Source organism: Athene cunicularia (genome assembly GCF_003259725.1).
Source record: "Athene cunicularia isolate RWA chromosome 3 unlocalized genomic scaffold, athCun1 chr3_part1, whole genome shotgun sequence".
NCBI lineage: Eukaryota > Metazoa > Chordata > Aves > Strigiformes > Strigidae > Athene > Athene cunicularia.
In genome coordinates this window covers 81,087,253-81,102,762 of record NW_020799097.1, presented here as the reverse complement: position 1 = coordinate 81,102,762, position 15,510 = coordinate 81,087,253, and the positions used below count along the sequence as shown (strand labels likewise).

Genomic DNA, 15,510 nt, shown 5'->3' with positions numbered 1-15,510 from the left:
TTTGTGATCCAAGCACGATACTTTGTAGTGCCAGCATTGATACTATTTCCTGCTCTCTTTGTTGTCTTATTACATGCTTTTGCTGTGTGGTCAAAATGGAGTGTTGCAAAGGGAGAAAAAAAATGTCTGGACCTGAACATTGTTTCATATAAAAAAAAAAAATTTAAAAGGTAGGAATGAAGATGGTGTTCACATTATGTACATGAATGGCAGCGTGTGAAGTGATATGTTGAAAATATAAATGATAAAGATTTGGTTCTTTGTTTATTACCTTTAAAATAAGTACATTCCATATTAATTGCCAATTTATCATAGGTAAAAAGACATCTAGTGAAATGATGGGCAATGTGGGGTGTTGTGCTCATTTCTGACAAAATCATTATGGTGTAATGCACAAACCCTTTCCCAGTTGTAAAGGAAGTTCAAAAGGTAGAGCTGTGTCTTGCTTACATTTTATGTTTTCATAATGAAGAATATTCTTTACTTGAGGTGATATTCAAAATGTGATAAAACTCTTACAGATCAGAGCAGAGTTAGTTGATTTTTCATATTTAGGATAAAGGTAAAGTTATATTTGAATGTGTATAAGAAAATGATGATGGCCTAAGGATAGACCTATTTACACTGCTACTTATATTAGAGAGTGAAAAAATAGCATATATTGCACTGTCCAGCTTATGTATTTCTTAGCAAGTACTCTTTATTATACATCTCAGAGAAAGGATCATCCAAAGTTACAGGTTGCTTAGCAGATTCCATAATTCTTCTCAGCAGTCAATCTGAGACTTAAGCAGACAAAAGCTGAATGGATATTGCTTTTCACATTAGTACTGCTGTGTAATTAATTGCCCTTAATTAGCAAATCTTTCTTTAAGTATTCAGACTGCAGTGATGTAATTTGTTTTCCCAGGTAGCTGATCACATAACATGATAGTTCAGCTTGGTATGGAAAGCTGCTTTTAAGAAACTCCAAGTAATTGCATGTTCCCCTGAAAGTGTTTGGATTGAAACAGTGGTGATCTGATGACCCTCAAATTGTCTTGGGCCCACCCAGTCCTTCCAGCTGGCTTGCTGTTGCTTTAAGATGGGTGCTTGGGCAGTGTGCTCTCAGCCCTGAATGCTCCTTCCTGTGCTATGCTCAACTGGATGGTCAGAGTTTGGAAATGCATCCACTGGGGAGGCACCCCTCCTTTGCTGGGTGCACAGGGGCTGTTCTGTGGAACTAGGAACAGTGTTTCCTCTGGTGGTAAAATATCGGCAAACTGACCTGTTTGAAAAAAAAACTGAGGTCAGGCCAGCCTGGACCAAATAAGGTATTCCTTCCAAAGAGAGGCAAATTTAACTTTCTGATAATATTTTTATTTTTTATATCATTGTGACAGTATTTGTTGTAGATGTGCTGTGATAGTATGTGGTAGTGATAAATTTATCAATTTCCTATTAAACTGGGTGGTATGGGTAGCCTACTGCATGATTAGTGCTCTCACCTACTTGATTTATTTTAGAATTTTAATTTTCCACACACCACTGGGCAACAGAGAATTAGAGATCTTAGAAATGAATGTAATTCTTACTATGGTGGATGTTGGTATTTTTGAAACTCACAAACAAATGTACAAACTGAAATGCCAGGCATCCTGAACCAACACAAGCTATTTCTCATTGTGCTCGTGGCTTTAGTACAGCAGTTCAGAGTACGGAGTCCAAGAAAAATCTGAAAATGGGGAATTCTAGTTTGGCTTTTAAAAAGCCATTGTAACACTTCAACCAGGACTTGTATTAAAAAAAAAACCAAAAACAAACCAACAAACAAACAAAAAAACCAACCAAAAACCCCTTTGGTTTGGTTTTGGGGTTGGGTTCTTTTTGGTAGTCAGAGGTGGCTGGAACGTTGATTTGAACATGTTTATCTGGGCAGTGTAAAATTAAGAGAGAATTTATGAATTTAGAAGAAAAACTCAGTTCACAAGTGAACATATAAAAGAGTTGTGGTGTCCGAAGCCAGGGATTTTACATGGTTTAAAGCAAAGATAGTGCCTTGTATAGGTTACATTTAGGGTCTTGAGAAAACACTGTGTGTGTTGCAGCAGGAACTACTATATGGAAGAAGGAAAGACAGAGGGTGGAGTTTGGGGAGAACTGGAATGCAGTGCAAACCAAGTGAATATCTGATCAGGGATCTCTTGTTTTCTGGAGTCCATACTTTTATTGCATTTCCCTTTCTAAGTCTTGGTGCCTTTTGTTTTTCTGTCTTGTTATACAGAGCTAAGGGGTGAAAAAATACAATGTTGATCTTTTTTATGATGTGCTTATTATATATCTTCACTTTGTTTCACAGTAAAGCATGCTGCTATTTCCTTAACCTTACTGTTTTCTATTTCTCAGTCTGTATTTCAAAAAGAAACTGCATGTTTTCTCTCTGAAATGAAGGATTACAATAGATTTCATGTATGAAACACCTGCACAGTAGGAAGTGAAACAGAACTTTTTAGCTCTCACTGTTTTATGGCAAGATTTCTGTTGCCTTTCCTTCCTGTAAACAAAAGGAGTCACTTAGAGAGTGGGAAATACGCTGTTTACAGGATATTTTCTGTATGAAAGGAAGGAAGAATGCCTTTACAGAGATCAGCCTATTGTGTTGGGAATATTGGAAGTTATATGGAGTTAAATTGAATATAGTGCTTGGAGGGGAACTAAACAGCAAAATACATGTAATCGAGTCTTGATCCTGAAAAGTGCTAGATGCCTCCACTAGCTGCTGAAATCAAACCAGGAGTTAGGACATGCAGCACTTTGGTTTGGTCCTGAATCCTGTGCGTAACCTTGGATCATTGTAAGAACTTGATCAGATACAGGCTAAACTCCAAAATAAAATCTAAGAGCTTATGCAATTTGGCTTTCATTTAAAAACAAGTACTTTTGATACTTTTAATTAATGGTCTGAGTTACTTTTGTACATTTGTCTTCCAGCTGGCAGTCTGAAATACAGTTGTCTTTGCTAGAGAAATGTCATGATTGGATTCTTCTTGAATAGTTTCAAATGTACATGTAGAGTGTACATATTTTCAAAGTTGTGCTCCACTTGTGAACTATATTAACTATAATTCTGGTGTGAATCAGGACATCTTATTCATGCCTGTGTTATAAAATTAATTTCTGTGAATAACTATTTAATTTTAATTCATCTGTAGCACCAGCAATAACCTTTATCACTAGTAAGAATTGTGGATTAGGTATTTAACTCTAAATTCTGCTTAAGCATTATAGAATACTCTGGCTTTCTTGAAACCACGGGTGTATATATAAGCTGATATGACAGACAGTAGTTTTACCAATAAAACTGAGCAGGGTAGAAAAAAAGATGCATACAATATTACTTGTCATTAGCTGTATCTTTTATCTGCAGTTCTTTTACTGTAGTCACACTTGAAGATGGAAACTTATTATAGCAGTTTTTATAATTTCTTTTGCTCCCTATTTTAAAAGTAGTTAATACCTGAATACCAAGAAGAGGCAATTGTAAGCATTGAAATGAAGAAAGTAAAAAATCTCGATTGCTTAATAGATAGATACTGAGCTCTACTTTGTTTCAGAAGTGGTATTAAATACAAAAAGCCTTAACAGCAGTGTTCCCTGCCAGATTTTTTTTTTTTTTTCCCCTGTGTGATGAATCCAGTTCTTCACACAGAAATCTCGATGTCTGGTTATTTCAGTCTAGTTTGGCAAATAAGACTGGGGCGTGTGTATGTAAATGGCAACTGAGAGTGGTCTACCTTCTGGCATATCTCAGTGAATGGAGCATGTGCCCAGTCTTTGTCCTTACAGAAGAAATAAAATTATTTCTTTGCTGCCCATATTTGGTTTTGAGTTCTAGGCCAGAAGTGTCTGTCTGCTTGTTTGATTTCTCTCCATATTTTTCAATTCTTTCTTCACTCTAGGTGGAGTGTTACCAAAAGAGCTACTGCCGTCATGAATGAGACTTTGTCTAGTTGTAGAGGAAAGCATAAGGCTTCTTCTTAAAAGTTTGGAGTCTTGAAGAAACAAATGTCAATACTCTCCTGCAATCTAGACCAAATGACTCAACAAGGCATCAGCTAGTCTTTGTGGTGCTATGTGGAATTTATTTTGCTGGACTACATATAATTTTGAACATTGTATTTTTTCAAAGTGAACGAGATCTCAGATATAATTATATTCTTATTATGAATATTCTTTAATGAGGAAACCATTAGGTTTATATTTCATAAGTAAGGAACTGTTTTCTTATACATCTTGCAAATATAATAAATCTAGCTTCTTTTTGTATGTATGGGAATTTGGCTCAAACTTTCCAAGTAGATTTGCTAGGCCTATCTCTCAGAGATTCACTACTGCTTCTTTCCCATTAAAGTTCTCTTGTTTTCGCTTGGATATCCCAGCAGAAATATGGCTCCTGTACTATGAGTTGAGCATGTCCAGGGTGCATCAGACTGACTCTGTAAATTGGCTGTGGCAAGCTGATATTCTGAACATATTGAACTTGCTGTGGAGCTTATCTCTGCAGTGACTATCTGTCCAGTGCTTCAGAACAGTGGAAAGACTGCTTGGAACTAGACTTTCCTGACTAGGATGCTGCCTGTCTGCCCATTCTTTCTGGAATTACTTTCTTCTGCATAGCCAAAACTGTTTTGGGTAGAGAAAGAAAACTTGCCTGGAGAAAATCTGATGTCTGGTACTGATACTGTTCTCTCTTTCCACTTTTCCTATGATAACAAAACAGGCATAGAAAATATTAGAAGATTGGACATAATACCAAAGATTCATTCAGAAAACTTTTGCTTTCATGGTTAAAAATGAGTTGCACTGTATGGCAGGCAACAGTTGTGAATGTTTGACCTTTCGTCAAACAAAAGTACTAATAAGGATTGGACTTCCTGATCTATTTAGGAATTACTTCTACCTGCATTTCAGGTATCTTCTTATGTAAACTCTTGTTGTTGGCCAAGTTGTCTTCCTCTGTGACATTCCTTGTAGAAGCAAGGCTCTAGTTTTCAATTCTGAAGGACATTTAGGAAAAGAAAAGACTAACAAACCAGCAAATGAAATGCATGTATTACTTCCTGGAAATAAAGCAACCCAGATGCTACTCTGGGAATAGTAGAAATGAGATGTCCAGGTAAAAGAGATGTATAGTAATTGACTTATGCACAGGAGTCTTATGATGTTCAATGCTACAAATAAATTTTAAAGTACATTCAAGAAAATAGGCATAGTTACTCCTGATTTCTGATTTAGAATTTGTTACTTTATGTGAGTTTGAAGGAACATACATTAAGTTTTGAGTATTTTTTTTTTTTTTCATTTGTTGATCTTCATGAATGTAGGGGCAAGATGTTATGAAGAAAACTCTGAGAATGCTGATGAAATAATGAATTATTTAAAAATATTAAATTTCTTTTAAATTTTTAGATGTGTTGTTGGATTATTTTTTTTTCTGGTGCAGTGTTCTGTATAAGAACTTTGTATTAAAAAAATAATAAAATATGTTGACGAAGCCTAGCATTTTCCCATTTGGCTGCCTCACAAAAGAGCTATACAGTCCTTCCAATCCTACTTTACTCTGTGGATTGATTCTACTTTCTACTCTCATAAATAAGCAATCTGGTAACTGTCTTTGAGACAGATATTTTTGAAGCTTGCTCTTCTAGTGATTTGCAATATATGAAGACATCTTTCTTTTTTTTTTCATGGGACAACACAAATAGTGATAATATTTTCATAAAATTATCTATAAAAAATTGAAACCAGTTTCTTTTAGAAAATTGACCAGATTCTGTAGCCAGTGTAAACATTTTATTTTCCATTTTTACAATTGCTTTCTTCTGATGTATTTGCTTTTCTGATTCTCCCTCTGTGCTGATGTTTCCTCTTACCCAGATAGTATAAATTATGAATCCAGAGGCTCCTACTGAAAAATAAGGTTGGATTTTTGTTATTTGTCTGGAAAGGCTTATTGAGTATTTCTGTGTGTTTATATATGTATGTGTATATGTATATGATTTAGTTTACGATTCCATTTCAGTTTTACATTGGAACAAATGTCTGTCTAACAGTGACACTATGAGACTACAGTATGGGCTTGTACCTATATAGAAGTACATGTATCACTTATAAATTGTGATAATTCTTGGTTTAAACTGCTGCTTGCAGTTTGTCTGATTAAACTAAAATACATGCCAGTCTACAACTTGTACAAGGACATATAGTTTTTCTCCCAGCAATAATCTAGATGAGAAAACAAATTTGTCCTGCTGGACTTCCTTTCATTCTTCAGTTGTTTGTTTGTTTTACCATATCCAAGGATTGTTTAGAATTTGGGGAATATGGGTTTTAGAAGTTGTTACTGCATTTCTTCCAGAATTCATGAATAAAAAAATTAAAATATTTGGCTTTAGTTTCAGCTCTTACTTGAATGAGGTTTATGACTGAAATTTATCTTCATTGGATGTCTTTTTTTCAGTTAGGAATGAGATTTTTTCTTTTTAATAACCAACCTGTTTTTTTAATTGTGTCTTCTGTTGGCAAACAGATTAGTTATCTAATGACGTTGGTCAACACTACTACTGGTATAGTTTAATTTTGATTTAGCTCTCCCACAAAAGCTGCACTGGTGAACGTGTTTACTTCAGCTCTAGATTATACTAGGAGGTATTTGCTGCTGTGAGCATACTGATAAAAGTAGATTTAAGTGTCTGTCTAGTTCTGGCTAGGCCTAAAATGAGGATAATAATAAACTGTCCTGCATTCCATCTCTATGGGCATTTTGTTTGTTTACATTACTGGTGTCTATAATACGTAGATTTGCAGCTGATTTAGGATTTTGAGCCTTTGTGTTCTTTTCCATTGTATGCACTGTTCTGTAAAATACTAGAATTATTTTTACTGAAGAATTATTTTTATCCCTATGGTGGTGATTTAGTACAGGAAATAACATCTGTTCCTGCTGTGTGTGTGTTTTCTTTTTCCTCTCTTTTAATATGAATGTAACATTGTGTATTTTCAAGCTAGATTTTACTATCTGAGGTCATGCTAAAATAAACTCCTTTTGAAACTGTGTTAATGCAGATATAAAATAGAAAGCAAATCACCTTTATAGGTACATGATAATTTTATGTCCTATATCTCTGTATGTTGATCAGACCTATATAAAATATTTTTACTTTACGTATACTTTTATTTTACTTCATTCACAAGTAAATGAAGAAATGTCAAATGTAAAGTCTGCGGTTTTAGATAGTTTACTGTCTGGAAGTCATCCCACAGATTCTTATAAAATGTTTCTAAAGTTTTTGGATCAAATGACTACTATCTTCCTTCAGAACATTTTATGGAACTTCAGAAATTTTTCTTGTAATTGAAAATATATTATATTATTAAGATAATACAATATAATTTAATTCTAGGAATAGCTGTGGACCCTTTATCATGACCTTTGAAGTAGAGCTGTAATGAAACAGTCTGATGGTTCAGCAGCTACTGGTTCATGACCTCCTCCCCTAGTAAAGCTTTTTTTTCTAGTTATTGCCAAGAACTTACATAGAAAACAGCTTTAGAATCTCTGTTGCCACACATACATGTGGTATGTGTTACACTGTGCTGAATTTTAAAGCCATTGAGTTGTTCTTGATATTTTTTTATGTATGAAGTTTTACACGTCACGATTATTGGTTTTACTTATGCCTTAATCTCATAAGTGTTAAGTGTTCCCTTAAAAATAAAAAACCCCAAACATTTCTCATTTGACTTACAGGTATGTCCGTTTTACTGATATCAGAAAAAAAGTGACACAGATTGGCATCCTTTGGGAATCCTTCTAGCCAAAGGTAAGCATAATTTCTAACCAGTGACAAATAGATTTTTAGTATGTTTGTCATATTACCTTACCTTTTAAATAAAATGGCAGCTGTGATACTGTCCGTCTTGATGTTTGACATGTCACCAACTGAATTTCTTTGGGATATCTAAAGCATCTTATCAAACCCATAAGAGAATCATTTACATGGCTCAGCATGCAAGTGAAGTTTAGTCTTTTTTTAAATCTTTAACTTGGCAGATTGCCTCTCATTAATATTGAAGCGTATGGTACATTCATTTTGAGGCAACGCTTATTATACAGCTGTTACTATACAGAAGAATGATTACATTCCTTAATGCATCGGATAAGCCAAAAATAAAATCATAATTTTAGTGATTTAGAAATTCTTAGCTTGGTCTTCCTCTGGAAAAGAGCTAATATGACCAGAAATAGACACTAGCATAATATGCTGAAAGAGTGCCCTTTGTAAGGGCTAATTAGGCTGCTTATAGAAAATCCTGAGCCTACAGTTGCCAAAAATCATGACATCTTGGTATTTTCTGCAACAGGAGTCATCTTCCTATAGCTCTTAATTCTGCACACTCCTTGATCTATTCCAACTGGATTGCTTTATAGTTCTAGTGTATGGCTCAGGTTTAGAAATACTTCATGTTGGCTGAACACAATCTGTCACCTAATGAAGATGTGCTCCCTGCAGCATAGTGAAGAAATGAATAATTTATTGGGGGATGAACACCTTCCTGTCCATGTTTACTTCTGAATAAAACCTCCTTTTGGGGATCTATAGATAAACTGTTTACTTTCAACAGCATGGAAACATTTGAGTATTTCAATGCAGAATTGAGAAACTTGATCTCATTCATTCATTCATTCATTCATTCATTCATTCATTCTATTTTCACTCCATGGGTTCACCAAGAATACTAAAATCTAGAGAGAACTCTGCCATGTAAATAATTTTTCAGTTAATATATCTAGTCAATGGAAGGCATTGTAAATATGTGCTGTAACTACTTCTGTTTTGAAGAATGGAGTATCATATTGGTAATGATAAAAAGTGGAAAATAAATTGTGTATAATTGTCTGAGACTTGACTAAGCATATCAGAATTATGCTTAGTTGCTTGTGGTCCAGATGATAAACTTACTGTTTGAAGAAAACTAACATGAAAGAAAAACAATTATATAGATGCAAAATTAGAAATATGGATTTCTCATATTAAAAGGTGGAGAGATAGTATCAGGTGAGAGAAGTAATTGTGGGAGATCTCTTTTGTAGAGAAGAAATAGAATAGTACAGGGCCACAATATATCTTGTGGCTCATTCAGCATTCCTGGAGCAGTCTAATATCAAACATGTATCAGGTGTGTGTACCAAAAATTAAAGGTAAGAGATAAAAAATGTTTGTAGAGTTAAGGTTACACTTTGATATAACTCAGGACTTCACAGTTTTACAGCTGCTGCAGGAGAAAGTAGGAAAGTAAAATGCTGAAAACTTTTAAGAGAAGCTCTCAAAATTTTCCAACTTTCTTGATAGTACTGAAGTTACCCTTCAATGGGAATCATAGGAAAAAGCATTGTACTCATGTTCCTTCTTTCTATGTAATGTGCAGATGTGGGGTGTGTGTGGAAGTTCAGTCCCTTCTACCTCCCTTCTTTCTAGGTTAATACACTTATGAGGATATGATCAATATGAAATCCAGTTGGGATAAAAGCAGACACAGAGAAGTCCTAGGTAATCTTCTAAGATAGGCTGCTAATTTTTGTTGCAGTTGCTTTTTCTCTTTTGTCTTTTTTGCACAAAGAAGGAATTATTATAGAAACATAGAATAGTTTAGGTTGAAAGGGACCATAAAGACCATCTAATTCCAACTCCCCTGCCATGGGCAGGGACACCTTCCACTCGACCAGGTTGCTCAAAGCCCCGTCCAGCCTGGCCTGAACACTGCCAGGGAAGGGGCAGCCACAGCTGCTCTGGGCAACCTGTGCCAGTGCCTCACCACCCTCACAGCTAAGAATTTTTTCTTTGTATCTAGTCTGAATCTACCCTCTTTCAGTTTAAAAACATTACCCCTTGTCCTATCACTACACTTATGAAGAGTCCATCCCCACCTTTCCTCTCGGCCCCCTTTAAGTACTGGAAGGCCGCTATAAGGTCTCCCCAGAGACTTCTCTTCTCCAGGCTGAACAACCCCAACTCTATCAGCCTGTCCTCACAGGGGAGGTGCTCCAGCCCCTTGATCATCTTCATGGTCTCCTCTGGACCCGCTTGAGCAGGTCCGTATCCTTCTTATACTGGGGGCCCCAGTATATGGATGCAGTACGGCAGGTGGGGTCTCATGAAAGCAAAGCAGAGGGGGAGAGTCCCCTCCCTTGACCTGCTGGCCACACTTCTCTTGATGCAGCCCAGGATACAGTTGGCTTTCTCGGCTGCTCGATCATAGTCAGTTTTTCATCCTCTACTACTCCCAGGTTCTTCTCCACAGGACTGCTGTCAATCCAGTCATCACCCAGCCTGTGTTTGTGCTTGGGATTGCTCCGGCCCATGTGCAGGACCTTGCACTTGGCCTTGTTGAACTTCATGAGGTTTGCACAGGCCCATCTCTCAAGCCTGTCCAGGTCCTTCTGGATGGACCCGTTCCCTCCAGCATGTCGACCACACCACGCAGTTTGGTGTCGTTGGCAAACTTGCTGAGGGTGCACTCCATCCCACTGTCCATGTTGCTGCCAAAGATGTTAACAGCGCTGGTCCCAACAAATCTTATTAATGTTTGTAATTTCAACACTAAGCTATGTTTGCCTAAGGAGGCAAAATGAGCTTGTAAAAGCTGATGTTCAAGCATCTGATGCCCATGCTGGTGGCCAGCTTTTCTGTCTAGACTACATCTGGTATGAGGCAATGGTTTTCTTTCTGACCGAGACAGGTATAGTCATGCAGTGCCCATGACAGACATCTACAGCATAGACAAGATATCTGACTAAGAAGGCCAGCCAAACACAGGAGACAGCAGAGAGAGGGCAAAATTTCTAACAGCTGCTTGTGAAGTACCTGTGCCTGTTGAAGATACAGGACAGGTCTGTCTTTCTCGCATATTGCAGGTGTTCTGAATGTGTGCTTGAAGACAGTTTTTGCTTTATACTTTATAATATTCTATATGCAGTTGCAGTTTGTACTTTTTTTTTTTTTCCCAGTGTAGTAGTTTTCTCTCTGTATCATACTGATGACACCAGTAAAACTTTTCACTTTAAGTTCCAACTACATATTGTTTCCAGAAGAGAAAAAAGTTCTGAGAACTGTTTTGTTTTGTTTTGTTTTTTTTAAATTTGTAAATTTATTATGAATTCAGAGATTTGTATGAAGTAAGATAACTGCTTTTGGATTCTGTAACTGCTTTTGGATTCTGTACAGGTTTGTCAAACTTCAAAAAATCATAGATCTGGGAGAGTCTGGGTAATTGACCTTCCCTGCCAGTGGTTTGGCATAGTTGGCTTATGCTTTGGTGCAAAGAACAGAACTGAACTTTCTGTCCAGCCACCTGAGCCCTTGTGCCCTCTGTGCACTGCCGCAGTTAAACTTAAGTGGATGCTCAATAGCTTAATGTTATCATTTATTAGGCTTTAAGTGGCTTCCTTTGCTCACATCAACTTAATAGTTTCTTTCTTCTTCTCATCTAAGACTCCATTTTTCAATAAATGATCTGTTCTATAATACGAAATAAGATCATCACACTCCTGTGTTACTGAGCCTGATGAAGCTCTATGTTAATGGCAGTGTAGAACATACCTCTGAAAATCTTTCTACTTTTCATATAAGCAGTGTGGTTTGCTTCAGAAATAGTCAGACCAAGAGGACAATATTGTAACATGTTTTGTGTTATGTATTGTTAAGGATATTGGCATTTGGATAATGCTAATTATGTAGTGAACGAGAACTTAACACTGGTAAATCTAGTCTACTATTGTAGGATAACCACTTCTGGTATTGCATTTGCTTTATCTTTTGGCTGTATAGCTAGAAAAGACATAATAGCTATTCAGAGAAATCTGGAAGTAGTTCTCTTTTGCTCTCTGTATGGCTTAAAATAGTAGTAGTTGTAATATAATAATTCTGCAAAAAGAATGAGGTTTACTAATCTTGCATGTGCTGATATATTAATGAGGTGCATTGTGTTTCTTTCATAATTCACAAGGTATGTAACACAAGAAGTATTGCTGTTTACAGCTGGGAAAAGAAACTTGTGGTTTGCTCATCCATGAACTAAATACACAATTATTTTTATTTTTTGTTTGTTTTTCTTACATATATCCTGTGAAAATGCGTATGTCAAAATAGTTCTCTGGGTATACCTTACAATTATGGTAGCACTGGTACTGATTAGCGGTTTTGGTAATCCTGATTTTGAAATATGTAACCTAGAGTATTTTGTAGACCATAAGAATTTATTCACTCTTTTTCTATCAAAGGTGCAGGCATAAGAAGATAAAAGGAAATTATTCTTATTGTAGAAAACTGGTAGTGGTTTTGTGTTTGAAGAAAGTTAAGTAGTCAACCATTTGTTAAGGACTGGTAACAATAAAAAGCAAAAATCTTTGAAGTTTGTTTCTGTTTAAGAGATAATTTAAAAATGGTCACACAAAACTAAATTTTTGAGAAATCTTTACAATTTTGATTAGTTAAAAAGGAATCTAAATTACTTATATTAGGTTGTCTAGCTCTTGCAACTGCACAGACCTACCTTATATCTGTAGATGTACTGTTAAGGCAGAGGAACAGATAGTAAAATTAGAGGCTATACATGCACATAGAATATGAGTGTCAGATTTAAGTCATAAAGTTATCCATATTTGCTGAAGTCTTCATCTGCTTTCTGAGTGACATTTTGGTTGGGAGCATGTGTCCAAATATGTAGTGAATATAGAATCAGCATTTGGTCTTAGTTTTGCATCAAGTGGCATATTTCATTTTAAAAATAATAAAAAATAAATAAATTTAAAATAAGTCCACTTCTTTTCACCTTTAGCTACTGATAAACTGAACCACTATTCCTTTTATATTTCTGATAGTTATCGTACAGGGATACATGTATGTGGGACAACTTATGTGATCTTGAAGTTTGGTATTTTGGTAGTATATTTGTGACCTAGGAAAGAACCTACTCTTAAAGGCTTATGTATTTATGTGAATTAATGAAAACCTAAACTATTGACAGTTTGTATATGGTGTTGCTAGTTATGATATGGGGGTAGATAGAAAAATGTTGTTCATGCATAAACATACCATATTTTCAGAAACTTAATGTAAAGAAAGAATGTATAGCAATAAATTTGATCCATTAATATGTGTCTTGTGATACAATTTTTTCATGGAAAACATGGCATGCATTTGGTGCAATGAAAATTGTTTTCATAAGTTGAACTGTGTCAGACAAATCACAGAATTGCTGAGGTGGGCAGGCACCTCGTGAGATCATGTAGTCCAACTGCCCTGCTTAAGGATGGTTAGCTAGAGCAGGTTGCTCAGGGCCAAGACCAGTCAGATTTTAAATATCTTCAAGGGTGGAGACTCCACAACCTCTCTGGTCAACCTGTTCTGTTGTCTGAGTCTCACAGGAAAAAAAGCGTTTTCTTATGTTTAGATGTGGTTTCATGTGTTTCAGTTTGTGTCTGCTGCCTCTTTTCCTGTCACTGAGCGTTAGTGAGAAGAGTCTGGCTCCCTTTCCATTGCCTCCAGTCAGGCACTCTTAAGATCCCCTCTGAGCCTTCTCTTCTCCAGACCAAACAGTCTTGGCTCTTTCAGCTTTTCCTCATGTGAAAGATGCTTCAATCCCTTAGTCATTTTAGTGACACTTTGCTGGATTCACTCCAGTAATTCCATGTCTGTCTTATACTGGGGAACCCAGAACACAGTACTCCAGATGTAATGAGGGAATGATGAATTTTAGCAATAACTGGTAAGTGAAAAATAACTAACTAGAAAGGCAGATAGGCACATGGCATTTTTGTCAATAGCAATGTAGAATATTCAGTAATTCTGTATGATGTCTGATCTCTCAAATAGCCCTCTTCAGTCTCCAAACTGTTATCCTTTATTTCCTCTGTGAGAAATATTAAAATATACTTAGTCAGGTATAAATAAAATATTAAGTTGCTTTATTTTTCAGGGCATTGTGTGCTATATACTTCAGTCTTGGAGTGGTACATAGTCATAATAGTTCATTCATCTGTCACCTCAGTGGAAAGGTCATGGATAAGTGATCCAATATTTTGTCAAAATGTTATTAGAACACATACTACAAAATACTATTAATGCTATGAGTTGTTTGTTTGTTTTTCTAAAATCATACCAAATGGAAATGTTGATCTTCCCAGTCTGGTTCCCTTCTGACATAAATCTTGCAGGACTTACCTGTTCAGACAGAGAGCTATTTTGATTCCTAAAGGCAGCAAACCAAAAAAATACCTGTGCTATGTTGGGTTTCTCTGCATTGGGCTTCACAAAGACTGTGGTTCTAGGAAGACTTATTAGGTTGGCTGGATCAGTCTGTTCAGCTTACTGAAGCTTTAAGCCAGCAGTGTGCCCAGGTGACCAAGAAGGCCGATGGCATCCTGGCTTGTGTCAGCAATAGCGTGGCCAGCAGGGACAGGGAAGGGATCTTACCCCTGGACTCGGCACTGGTGAGGCCACACCTCGATTCCTGTGTTCAGTTTTGAGCCTCTCACTACAAAAAGGACATTGAATGACTCGAGCGTGTCCAGAGAAGGGCAACGGTGCTGGTGCAGGGTCTGGAGCACAGGTCGTACAAGGGTGAGGGAACTGGGGGTGTTTAGTCTGGAGAAGAGGAGGCTAAGGGGAGACTTCATCGCCCTCTACAGCTCCCTGAAAGGAGGTTGCAGAGAGCTGGGGATGAGTCTCTTGAACCAAGTAGTAAGCAATGGGACAAGAGATAATGGCCTCAATTTGCACCAGGGAAGGTTTATACTGGATATTAGGAAACATTTCTTTCCAGAAGGGGTTGTTGTTAAAATGGGCTGCCCAGGGAGGTGGTGGAGTCCCCATCTCTGGGGGTGTTTAAGAGTTGGGTTGACATAGTGCTGAGGGATCTGGTGTAGTGGGGAACTGTCAGTGTTAGGTTAATGGTTGGACTGGATGATCTTCCATGTATTTTCCAACCTAGACTATTCTGTGAAAGTAGTAGGACTGTCTCACCTATTCAAATGCTATATCACTCTAAATAATAGAGAGGTAATGGTAAAAAGCACTAGTTTACCACTTATGAAGGCATGTGTTATTAGTGAGGTTCACCAAAAAGAGAGAAGTCAAGGTGGATTAACATGCAAGTGAATAAAATGGAAGAGCTTATATTTTGTATTTAGTACTAGCTCTTTTGGAGAGGGTGTGGGGAAAAGAGAGGGAGTGTTGGCAGTTTGGGTATAAGGAAAGGTGAGCTAGCATCAAGAGCTGGAGAGTAATGAGTCTTAGAAGGGAAAGCGACAGCTATTTTGAAAAAAATTGGGAGAACCTAGCATAAAACCTTCCTTCCCTAACCCTCAGCAAATACAGTATGTATTTTCTCTTTGAGGAATAGGCGCCAAAAAAAAAAAAAAACCCCTAATAACCAAATAAAAAGAATTGCAAGTAAGAAGTAAGTTGTTGT

At 36.7% G+C, this 15,510-nt stretch overlaps 1 protein-coding gene across 3 annotated transcripts in view; it reads left to right on the top strand.

Moving 5' to 3' along the window:
- Positions 1-7,786: 7,786 nt before the first annotated feature.
- SIPA1L2 (signal induced proliferation associated 1 like 2) overlaps positions 7,787-15,510 on the top strand; it is a 120,185-nt gene continuing 112,461 nt past the window's right edge. For all 3 annotated transcript variants that reach the window (XM_026844913.1, XM_026844914.1, XM_026844912.1), the window contains exon 1: positions 7,787-7,862. The gene's annotated coding sequence lies outside the window, so the exon portion shown is untranslated. The remainder of the gene's footprint in view (positions 7,863-15,510) is intronic.